The sequence below is a fragment of the Zosterops lateralis genome (assembly GCF_965231275.1).
Source record: "Zosterops lateralis genome assembly, chromosome: 1".
NCBI lineage: Eukaryota > Metazoa > Chordata > Aves > Passeriformes > Zosteropidae > Zosterops > Zosterops lateralis.
This window is the reverse complement of record NC_139762.1, coordinates 11,941,219-11,953,302: the sequence shown is the minus strand read 5'-3', so window position 1 is coordinate 11,953,302 and position 12,084 is coordinate 11,941,219. Positions and strand designations below refer to the sequence as shown.

Below are 12,084 nucleotides of genomic sequence, written 5' to 3'. Positions count from 1 at the left end.
GCCTCTGTGCAGGAGCCTGCCTAGGATTCTGAAAACTAATTCAACAGCAAGGGGGCTTAGTAGTATGCAGTTAAAGCCTCTCCTATTTAGAAAAACAGACCTCGTCTTCTGGTGTCTTTGCTGTGTGTGCATATGTGTATATATATATATGTGTGTATGTATGTATGTATATATGTGTGTGTGTGTATATATATATATATATGTGTGTGTGTGTGTGTGTGTGTGTGCGTGTGTGTGTGTGTGTATATAAAGCCAAGGAGCTAAAAGTAACTAAAGGGCAGAGGGTCTGGTTCTCCTCTTTTTCCTTTGAAAGCTGAATATTTTGCTTCAAACCACTGACAGCAGATCTGTATTGACACTTCGATCTCTCAGAGTGTTTACGCTGGGGTGTGTATCAGTGTTGGGTAGTAGTTCCTCTCTGTAGGTGACACCTTTAAATGAGAGTTCTTCCTCCTCCTGAAGTGTCTGATCATGTTACCATAGAAACCAAGGTCAGATTATGGGAGAAAGGTTTAGGGGATATTTTTTCCTTAATTACTTTAAAATCTTACCTTATTTTCATCTTTCTGCTGTCCATTTTTCACAGAAGAGAAAGTAATTTTTTTCTATTCCTTTCTATTATTTATGTAGCACCAACCTCATGTGGGTGTACACAGACACACACACACACCATAGTTTACATGTCATTTAATAGAGGGAACCTTAACTGAACTTCATCTTGAGTTTTCTCTTGCTTACATATCTGTCTTCAGCTCTAGAAGCATAATATGGAATGTGATTCAATGCAACACGAGCAGCACCAAGTTATAACAATGCTGTAGTTTTGACTGCTCAGCAGTAGAGACAAATTACTCTGACACTGGAAGTAAAATAATTACTCCAGACCAGGGTCATTGCACCATGCAGGGCAGTTGTTACGACCACTTCCCAGCTGCATCATCAGTTAAGTTCAACCCTTGGTCATTCTTCCTTCCTTCCTTCCTTCATTCCAGAAAAAAATGGCATATTTCTAAGGGGCGAGAGAAAAATAAATTCTACCTGCTACTCAACAGTTTGAGGATATGGCATTGAGAAAGTGGCCCATGTCATCACTGGAAAATAGACTGGAAAACTTGTCACCACAAGAAATAAATTACTAGAGCTGATAGTGTATGAAATTTTATGTGTTTGTGATGGGGTCTGTCTCAGCTAATGCCTGGCATGAGGTCTGAAGAACTTTCTGCAGTGAAATGATAAGGGAAACTGACACTTCCAGAGGGAGTCTGCCCTGTCCTGAGCCAGAGGTATTCAAGGCAATTAGCTTAAACATTGACCTTTCAGGTGGATAAGGCTAGATAAAACAGTAGGGTAGGATTTCAAAAATAGACACTGAACAGTACAGAAAAGAAATGGATAGAGATGGCATGTACACTGAAAAATCCTCCTTACAAATATATTTATATTTGAACCAGTGCTAAATATGAGAGCTGGCCTTCATAAATTTAATGTCTCACATTAGCTGCATCTCATATTTATCCTTCTCATATCCTTTTATGACAAAATAAAGATATTTTTACAGATCTGTCCATACAAAATAATTCTCATTCCTGAATAACACAGCAAAATGTCTTTTTCACTAAAAAAAAAAAAAAAAATCAACTGATTTTTTTGGGAGGGTGGTGCAGGGAAGCTTTGTCTCTGCTCGCTGGCTGGCAGGAATTTTTATACCTTGGCTTTTTATTCTATCCGGAAACTCATATTGCTATCAAGGGCACACTCTACACTGCAGTCAGTGTATATAAAAAGCAATTAAATCCCTCCTGGGTGTCAAAAAAAAAACCTGGCAGTCAGCACTGTATGTGCAGACAATCCCACATCAGTCAGTGATATCAGAGATGTGACCAAGGAAAAAAAGTAAGAGAAATTAATGTAAGAGGCTGACAGTTGAACCCATGTAGAGTCCTTAAATTTGTACCCAGCCAAGGAAATGGACATTTGGATAGGATTTTTGAGTGGGAGGATAGAGAGTCTGGGTGTTTTCACATGCCTGGGATCTAGCTTAGTGTGAGGCAAGAAGAGAGACAAGTAGTGCTGGGTCCGTCTATTCCGCCAGGTAAATGGTTCACCTCTGCAGAGCTGAGTGTGTAAGGACACAAGAGGCTTCCTCTGTGCCTCTGTCCTTTACAGATCCAAGGATAAATGGAGACAGTCACAGAAAACAGGTATGGGTCAGAGCCTGTAAGTGTCCATTAGCTGGCTGCAGACGAGGATAAACCATCCTGGATGTTTGTGGGTAAGTGTGATGGACTGCCGGGATGTCTTGTCAGTCTGCCCTGGAGACCCTTCCCTGTGTTTCAGCTTCCTCCTTGAAAATGCTCACTTGAGTCAATCTTTGATACAAGAAACTAGTTAAGGTGAGTGTCGTCAGATCACTGAGCTGGAAAAGCACAGCAAACCCTCTTGCCTGCTGAATGAGCATTAGGCTCAGCCAGAGCCAGACAACGGGAGCAGTGCAGAGAGCTTTTGCTGAAAACTGCATCCCTTGAATGTTGAGCTGCTGTATTAATTAATTGGGCATGCAAGTCAGGTTTTCCAGACACTAAATCAACTTCATAACAGGTTATTCATGAATAATTTCAACCTGGTTTTCCATTATTAATAATTATTTGTACAATAATATGACATCAAAAGCCCTAATAAATGTGAGGTTTTATTGTGCTGGACACTCTACAAACAACATAATAAGGGACAAGCTGATAAGTCTTTTTAGTGGGCTGAATGAATTGATCAGCATTACCTGCAAAGACTCTCTAACCATAACAGGATTTCACTGTAGAACTGCCTGAGAATGAAGGGTCCCAATCCTATTTCCAGAGGAACCATAGGCCTTTCCAAGCTGCCCAGAAATACCAAAAAGAGGGTCAGGGTGACATGACACTGTCGTGAGGGTGAAAGGCAGCTTTTAGTAAAACAGGAGACATGGGATCTCTGGGCTGTCAGGTGTGGGTGCAAGGCTCAAAACAGACTAGAAGGTGGGAATGCAGCATAAAGCAGATATTTTGAAACAGAAACATTACAGTTACTAGTGATATCTTCCTCTTCTTCCATGTATTTTTTTTTCTCTACTTGTTCATAAGCTGCAGTGAACCCATGAAAATTTGCCTGAGGGAAAGTTTAGTCTTGCCTAATTTCATTTATCCCCACAGAAAGCTTTGATTTTACCCAGGTAATGGTTTTATGTATGTGATGCTGTCTTACTGCCAAACTTTAAAACAACAGAAGTAAACATGGCTTTCTCTAGAGCCTAGAGCTAACTGCCTAACAAATGTCATCTGTAACACGCATTTCATCTGGAGAGAGAAAAGGCCAGTGATCTGGGTAGCTAATGGGTGATCAGATCAGAAAAAACAACAAACCCATCCCTGAGACTCAGATCATTACTGTGGAAGTGTAGCCAAAGTATTATATTTGAAGAAGAGAATTTAAAAACACATTTTCACTGAGGTGACTGGACTAATGAAATGGTGTGAAGTGCCTTGGCTTGGTAGACTGACCCTGGACCCAGACCCACTGTCTTAGTTTCATTACATGTCATGGTGATTTGGTTTTTGTGGTTTGGTCTGGGGTTTTTTTACATAAATATCTTATTCTGATGTTCCTTGTACTGTATTACAGAGGAAGGACCAAAACTAATCCTTTCTAATCCTGGTAAATTTCACAGTATCTTTTCTTTAAAAATACTATAATACTATAAGCTTTAAAAATAATTTGCATTTTTCAGCCATTTTAGGGAGCCTATGTTACAAAAAAAGGGGATTGTTTTTGACAGCTGTACCATCCTAATATATTAAAAACATATTGCCTGAGAAGTGATGGTTATAAATAGCTGGCATTGTAGCTCAATACATTAGTGTGCTACTCTTTGATTCCTCTATAATTATAGAATGAAAGCTTCAATCCCTGCATTGGATGAGCACTTAAAATTACAGCTGAAGTTGTAAATTGCTGGTCCTCAATGTCCTAGTCAGACAGATTGCTTTCAGTTCATAAAGAGAAATTCAGTGTTGTGTCAGAGGCAGATTTCCCAGTGAGCTTATTGTCTTCTGTTTAAAACTAGTAAGTGAACTAAAGGAAATGCCGGAACATTTTACAATGTACCAACATAAGCAACAATTCTTATTCTCAAAAACAAGCAGCACCTGTGTTGCCTCAAAATGTTCACATTGTTGGTATTGATTTTCATTTTACACATCCCCAAGAACAAAACATACCAGATAATAGATTGTTTTTATTAGTTTCACTGGATGCTGTATCAGTAATGGGTTTAACTCTTTTGTGAAGGTAACGCCTTGAGCCTTTTGAACCTGTTGATGGACATTTGATTCCAAGTGCCATTCTGTCAGTAGGAATCCTAATAAGCACAACTCCTCTCCCTCCTTTCCAGGAAACACTGTGGTGAATTCTCATTCTCACAAGTCTAGTCCTCTAATAAAATACTATCTCCTTAGGATTGTTTCTGGAACAAAATAAAGCTAGGTATTAGGCCCAGAGGTTAATTTCACCTTTTTTAAGCACTGCAAAGTTGTCTGAATTAAATCCTTTTGCCATTGTCTAAAGCAATGTCTGACAATAATGTAACTACAATTGAAAAAAGTCATATTAGTACTGTGTCCACCCAATATTTGTGCATTGATACAAAAGGGTACTGTCTTAAATCAATATGTAGATAGCTACCTAACACATAACTGAGTCAATTCAATGGGCAACTTCCCACTGAACATCCTGGATTTTCACAATAGGGTGAATATGAGCACTAGCATCATTCAAATGCCAGAGGATGTGGGTATGGTGATCCTGTGAGCACTGGATGCTCTGTCTGTCTGTAGCTCTTGGAAAGGTGATCACCAACCCAAGCCTGTGCTCTTCTGCCTTGAGGGAACACGGGCTTGAAATTATCATGGAAGACAAATGTGCTCTGGAGGTATCTGCTGGGAAAAAAAGTATAAAAGTATTTCCACCTTGTTTTAATCATGATTTTGTCTCATCAGAAAGGTAGAGAATTAACTGGGCAATGAGAGAGCTGGTTCAGGAACAACTAAGTTGATGCTGACATGACATTTGTGCAGCATTTATGAGGAAACATATTCAAAAACTCTTAAAAGACACAGGAAGACCTAAGTGCCTGTGGAGCTTTTAGTCTATGAAAATAGAAAGTTTCTTGGGAATTTGTGGCCAGCATACCAGGACTTAAGTAGTCAGATATCTGTTTTATGAAAAAATCTACCGGATTAGGTTAGATGGAAGCTCGGATAAGGGCACATATTTTTCAGCATGCCTGGTATTTTTCACCGTCTTGTAGTAATATGAAGCTTATGTGCAAGAAGCAGTAATTACTAAGGTCTGTCAATATCTTGAATCTTTCACTAGAATTATAAAAAAATATATACATGACTGTAGGGTTAATGCAAAACATAATCTAAAAAGATGAAAAAGTCAGTTGTGAAACTGAGGAGGTTTTAGATAGAATTTTAAATTTGTGGGATGATGCCTTTTAACAGGAATGATGGGAAAACTTATTTGGATAGGAAAACTGAAATATGAAGATGACCAATCTATCATAAGATTATTTCAGCCATGAAGAAGCTAAGCATCAGTTCATATTCTGTGAAGAATAACCCTGTAGTGTATATTGTACACTCTTCTCTCCACAGCTGAGACCAGATGGGCAGCTCTGTCAAAAACATCCATGCCAATAAACACAGAAATTTGCTTCTTTAGTCTTCACATTCAGATGCTTATGGACAAATGCCACACCAAGAGAGATAATAATCAGGACATATATGACCAAGGTGCCTGTTTTCATACAGCTGCAGTGGTGAAAACAGGGCTTAGGGAGTTAATTTTCAATTGCTTTGATGGAGAAGGTTGGCTCTTTTCTTTTTATGCAAGCAATTTCTCTGGTATGTGGAAATGAAACAATATTGTTAATCTGGATAACCTTTCACATGAAAGGTCTTTTGATATTTTGATATTTGTCTGTCAAAATCAAAGTATCACAGCATTACTCTAGATGTAGGTGGCTACTTGCAGTTTGAAATACGTCATTTTATCTATAAAAAGTTAAGTTGGGAATAAACTCTAATCCTTTTAAAATAAATACATATTGGCTTTAAACATATTAAAATATGCTTGGGAGCTTATTTCTTTTGCTCTTAGATTGGATTGTTTTTTGCAGTGTGCTCCTAACCTCATTGTTCTATTAATCTGGCTTTGTTGGAAGAAGCAGAGCAAAAGCTGCTGCCTTTCTATACAGAAAAAAACTACAATTGCAGGAAAGAAAAAGCATCTTTTCTCTAGATCAGGATGTGTGTAAAAATGGAAGGAAGATGGGAAACCTATAGTTATTCCACAACATTCTGAAAGTGTGAACAATTATTTGATTAAATTCCAGGCTTTTAGGATTTCAGTATACACGTTTTCAAGCTGGGCAAAAGAATTCTTACTCTTAAGGTAACAAGACTAATGCTGTTTCTGAGGTCAGTGATTTTGAATTTGCTTTGAATTTATAAGCAAGGGATTGCTGGGGAAAGAAAGGAAACAGCAGAGTATTTTATTTTGTTGTTAATATAAAGGAAAATATCTGCTTTATTGCAGCATGTCTTATGGAGTAGGTGAGTGAGATGAAAATAATGGCATCTAGCCACAAGATGAATGACATTTTATGTGTTGAAAATACCTACCTTTGGTGATAAAGAGCATGAGTTAATCACTCCATATGGCTAAGCTTGAGTTTGTATTTAAAACACACACCTCAAATTAATGGAATCCTAACAGAGAATAACTTAGATTCAAAGGGACTTCTGGAGGTCATCCTATGCAAACTCCTGCTCATGTTGCTTAGAGCCTTGTCCTGTCAAGTTCTGAAAATCTCCACTGACAATGTTTCCACAGTGGTTCTGTTTTGTTTTTCTCTTTGTATGGGGTCAGAAATGCTGTAACTTACAACCTTTGCTGTCCATAATTTTCTCTTCTCTTCACTTAACCAAATACATTTCATTCCTTAAATAATGTGTAATACAGCATTCTTTCCAGTCTTGCAATCATTTTCATTTTTCTTCTCTGAACCTGCTGGAGATACCATCCATGTTACACAAGATTTTACTGATGTTCCCTGGCACTGGTTGTACCATATCAAATATGCACTGCAACCCCCCTATTTAGTGTTTGTGAATTATCCTTGGTAATTCTTTAACCCTTACTAGTTAGAATCATCAGCATACCAATGGCTTACACCAAATGTTTTCTTGACTCACAGTTTCTTAGGACAGAATCCCCTATCCTGTTAGCAGAGTTTCTTGTTTCTCCATGTTGCATTGAGCAACTTCATCAGAACAGCTGTAGCTATCAACAACTGACCTAAATTCCATTTGCAGTTCGTAGAGAGAAATTAATAATTTCAGGGTGCAATTCGTCTCTTTATAAACCACTTGTCTTAATTGGCTGAGTGAACCTCACACTCCAAACTCTTGTACCTCTCCATTGTCTCTTCACGTGGCTAATGTGTTCCTTTCCCTGAGGAGAACAGGAATCTGTTCCATTAATTCCTGTAGAATCTTTATATCTCTTAAGTGTAAATGTGCACGTGTGTGCAGATCCATAGGTGTGCCTACAGACAGCTTTCTAAACATGTATGGGTTTAAAAGTGTTGCTATGTCACATTGCTGAATGCAAAGATAAATAGTTGTTGTGCTGGAGAGCTCCTGCACAGCTTCCCTGGATGCACCAGCAGCACAGTTTGATGAGATATTATCTGTTTCATACCCACACTTACTGTCCTATGAGCAGCTCAGGCTGATAAGATGCTGAAACAACTGATACAGAAATATACCATAACCTTTCTCTGCTCCCTTTTTTTTTTTTTTTTTCTTTTTTAACGACCTTTAGCTAAGCATTTATTAGTTCATTTTTCAACTTTAAGTGAAAAAATAGTAGGGGAAAAATAACTTTTTTTTTTTAAAACAGATCCTCTAATTTTTGAGAAATTAAGTTAATCTTCCATTATCACTCTTCAGTTCAGCACATCTCTTTCAGTTTGGTTAGGTAGATCTCTGTAATTAAGCAGCATGCAGAATGAGCATTGGAATATTTGAATGAACATACAGAAAGAAAATACCTTTAATTTTGTCAGAAACCACCAAAGTTTCTCTTGCTCTGTTCCAGTTCCAAATAGTGGGAAAAAATACCCCTCTGTAACTAATTTACTATACAGTTGATTTCATCTATTAGTCCCTATGAGGATCAGTCCTGCTTTTCCTACTGATTTGTTCTTACTAATGACTTTGGTGGTAGCAGAAACAAACTGTTTACATGCAGAGAAGTGGTGATTATAAAAGGGCATTTGCAATAAATATAAATTTGGGGAAAGCAAATCTAAATTTAAATAAAATTAAGGGTAACTGCATGATCAGATTTTATGAGGAGTATGGTAGTCATTCATTCCTTAACCATTTATCAATCAAAATATAATGGTGCAGTTCACAGAAAATACCTGAAAACTTAAAAAATCCAACTATTTCTCATGGAAAAAATGAAATTAGGAAAAATTAAAGACATGACACTGTGTGAAGCTATAATCTTGAGTGGAATTTTCACTTACATCCTTAACATTTTATTGCTGTTAGGGTGGTTTATACCTAGCAGCAGGTGGGTACAAAGTGCTTGATTTTCCCATGGGATTTATTTACATGAAATCTTGAGTGTAGATGCACTCTGCTGTTGTAAGGGAGAGTTTCAAAGAGTCACAGGTATCTACTAAGGACATAACAGTGAATCTCAAAAGGCACTGATATCTTAGTATGTCTTCCAACCTAAGGCCAGCTAAGGTGTTTTGTAATGGTAGCATGTGAAGGAAAGAAAATTGAAAAAGACCTTTAAAATCCTTGTTAATCTAAAGATGTTCCTGGCTGCTGCTTTAGAAATGCTCTGGCTTCTGTTTTGCCATTACAAGCATCTGTGTCACTAGTGCCCAGATGCGCTGCCTCACAGCCCCTGGTTTTGAGAATGTCGAGCGATCCAGCAGCACAAGGTTTGGTGCTTCTCACAATCCTCAGTTTTACATGCCTTATTTCTTCTGTCAACAGCAAGCTTTAAACAGTCTCACAGACAGTATCATCTTGGCATGGGAACTGGGAATCACCAGCTCTCATGTTTCCAGCTTAGCAAGGGCTGACAGGCTGGAGAGGACCAGAGGCCAAGCAGCTCTTCTCCTCCATCCCTGTCAGCACTGAGCAGCCCCCAAACAGCCACACATTGCACAGCCACATCTCCCTGCCCAGACTGAGACCTGCACCCACTGCCATACTGGGTTTTAGAGTCCCAGCTTTCCCCAAGCAAAAGGTCTGAATGTCATCAGAAACCTTAGCCTGACTTCACTTTTTCTGCGGACATAAGATTTTTTTTTATTATTTTTATTTTTATCTTTTTTTTTTTTTAGGATACACCAGGACTATAGGAATTTTGAAAGGAAAATCTAGTTGATGAGACATGATTTCCAGGCAAATATCATACCTGGAAATCCAACACCATGCCTTTTATTGTGGCACGTGCTCATGAAACCTGGAAGATATGCTCCTCTTTGTAGCAAAACTAAAATTGTATTTTCTCTTGTATAAGGAAAGATTTAACAGGGGAAGGTTCAGTGTCTCTTGAAAACCTCAGGCAAACCTTTCTTTTTCACTCTCCCTCAAGTTTTTTCCCTTGATTTTACATCTTACCCAGCTGCCTGCTTGCACTGCCATGATGTAAGAGCACTTCTAAAGCCACATCTCTCTAACTTACAGGAGGTGTTGTTTCACCTTCAGGGGTCAGAATAAAGAGAAAGGATAAAGGATCGATATATTTAAAACTTCTCCTGGATTGAAGCCCTGGAGCTATACTGCTACTGTAAATAAGTGATAACAGAAAGTCTGTGTGACTTTCCCCACTTTCCCAGAGCACATATGACATCGTTAGAAAATAAATGGACATGAAGGTTTCTGTGGAGTATCAATTAAATAAAGAGAAGGTCAAACCAAAAAATACTTCCTCTATTTCATAATGAACTTCCATTTCATAAAATACTAAGTCAATAAATTAGATTGAAACTCTTTGGACTTCTTGTAATTATGTATTACAGATTATCCCATCTATTAATTATCCAGGAAGAGATCCAGTAATATAATAATCAGAACTGAATTATGTTCTTTGGGAGCTGAGTCCCAGTCGTATAAATGAACTCTTCTCCAGAAACTCTGTTTTTTCACTGTTACTGACATGTGGATTTAGATCAGCTCTCTGGGAGAGAGGATTGTTATATTTTTAAGAGGCAAAGGAAAGGAAAACCCAAACCACTAATGAAGTGTATTCTTTTATTCCAGTTTGAGTACCTTATATGTGAAATGCTTCACTTAAACCCAGATGTTCTATTTTGAATAATTCTCCATGATTGGGTTTTATAACTTGGATGAAATTTCCTTATGGTTATGCTACACTACCATTTTTTTACTTACAATAAACTCAGGAAGGACAAGTAGCCTCATTAAAAAATACAACCCAGGAAGGCAAAATGGAGGCATTGTGAGCAATTCCCTTAAGAGATCTTCAAATTGTCCCATTATGGTGAGATAAAATGTTAATACAATGAGTTATAGGGGTTTTCTCCAGCTATCAGCAGGAGCTTAACTTTTCATCAAAAGCCTGAGTTTAGCTGGATCTCTGTGACCTAGAATGCACCACGTCTTTTATTTACTAATAAATATGGGAAAGGATTGTTGCTATTTTAATGTTTCAGAATGACAATGGCTTTTTCATTTGCAAACCTAGAAAAGTAATCAAATATTATAGCCACTAGCAACACCAGTCACAGCAAATTAACATTGTATTTCCTCATCAATGACCTAGTCCTTAAAACATTCCAAATTAACATTTTGAATGCATTTCATTGCTGTTTTTAAAGTAATATCTAATGAATAAATTCCTGCCAGGTGGTGTCTGATATGCAGCTGGCAAAAAAATATGGAAGCAGCTGCACTTTAACAAGTAGCCTTCTTTTCACCTGCTAACAAGCATCTGTCAGCTGGCTGTATGGATAAACAGGACGTGGATTTGCTTGTAAATAAATTGTACCTGTGAAAATCATGTGGTGCAGCTCTTCCCTCTACAGGATAAAAAAGAAGGGGAAGGGCCCCTTCATGAAATTATTTCAAGAAGTGTTTCAACTTGGGTATAAACTGAAGTCGTACTAACATAGAACTTCTACAGACTCTCTAATAAGTGGACACTGTGTCAAAGCCTTTAAAAAGACAGAGGCCATTAGAGAATTTGGAAAAAAAGGGAAAACACAGAAAACACTACTTTTTTTTTTTTTTTTTTTTTTTTTTTTTTTTTTTTTTTTTTTTTGTGGGGAACTAAGTGCTGTGGTTTAGGCAGGAGTTGTAGATGTAAAAATGGCAGTGCTTTTAACCATTGCGAAAGTAAAAAACCTTAGGTAGAGGAAAATGGGTTTGGTCCTTCTCGGAGACCATCTCAAAACTTACTCCAGACTGCACGTTTTAAGATTAAAAATCTGACTTCCAAGTAGACTAGAAATCTTCCAGAAATTATTCAAGGTTCCATATTTACACACTAGTTGCTGTTATAAGGTTATTGTGGCCCAAACTCAGATCATCTGCTGCCAGTGTCAGTGTAGTCACCAACCTTCTCCTCTCCCTCCTGACAGCCACTGATGAGAGACAACCCTGAGTGCCATTTGTCTTCTGCTGCTGACTGCTAGATTGGTTGGGGGATCAAATATACTCCTAGAAACTGGTTCAGATGCTGCCCTGAGTCCCCAGACTTTTGTATATTTTGAGTGGGCAGAAGAAATGACTGGAGCAAGGACTGTGCTCACTGTCTCCAAAGGTATTATTTGTGGTTTAGGAAGGCCCAAATGCTGAAGACAACCCAGAAACTTAGTGTCCACAGGTGGAGAGATTGAAGCCCTTCCTGCTTTTCTTTACCCAACCAAAATCTGAGGAACATCAAGTGCAAATGTGTACATCTGGAGAGCCACCACATGAGGTAAAAAGT

At 38.1% G+C, this 12,084-nt stretch overlaps 1 protein-coding gene across 1 annotated transcript in view; it reads left to right on the top strand.

The window, feature by feature from the left end:
* ADARB2 (adenosine deaminase RNA specific B2 (inactive)) overlaps positions 1–12,084 on the top strand; it is a gene marked incomplete at its 5' end in the record, with an annotated part of 315,984 nt that overhangs the window by 156,609 nt on the left and 147,291 nt on the right. The window lies entirely within an intron of this gene.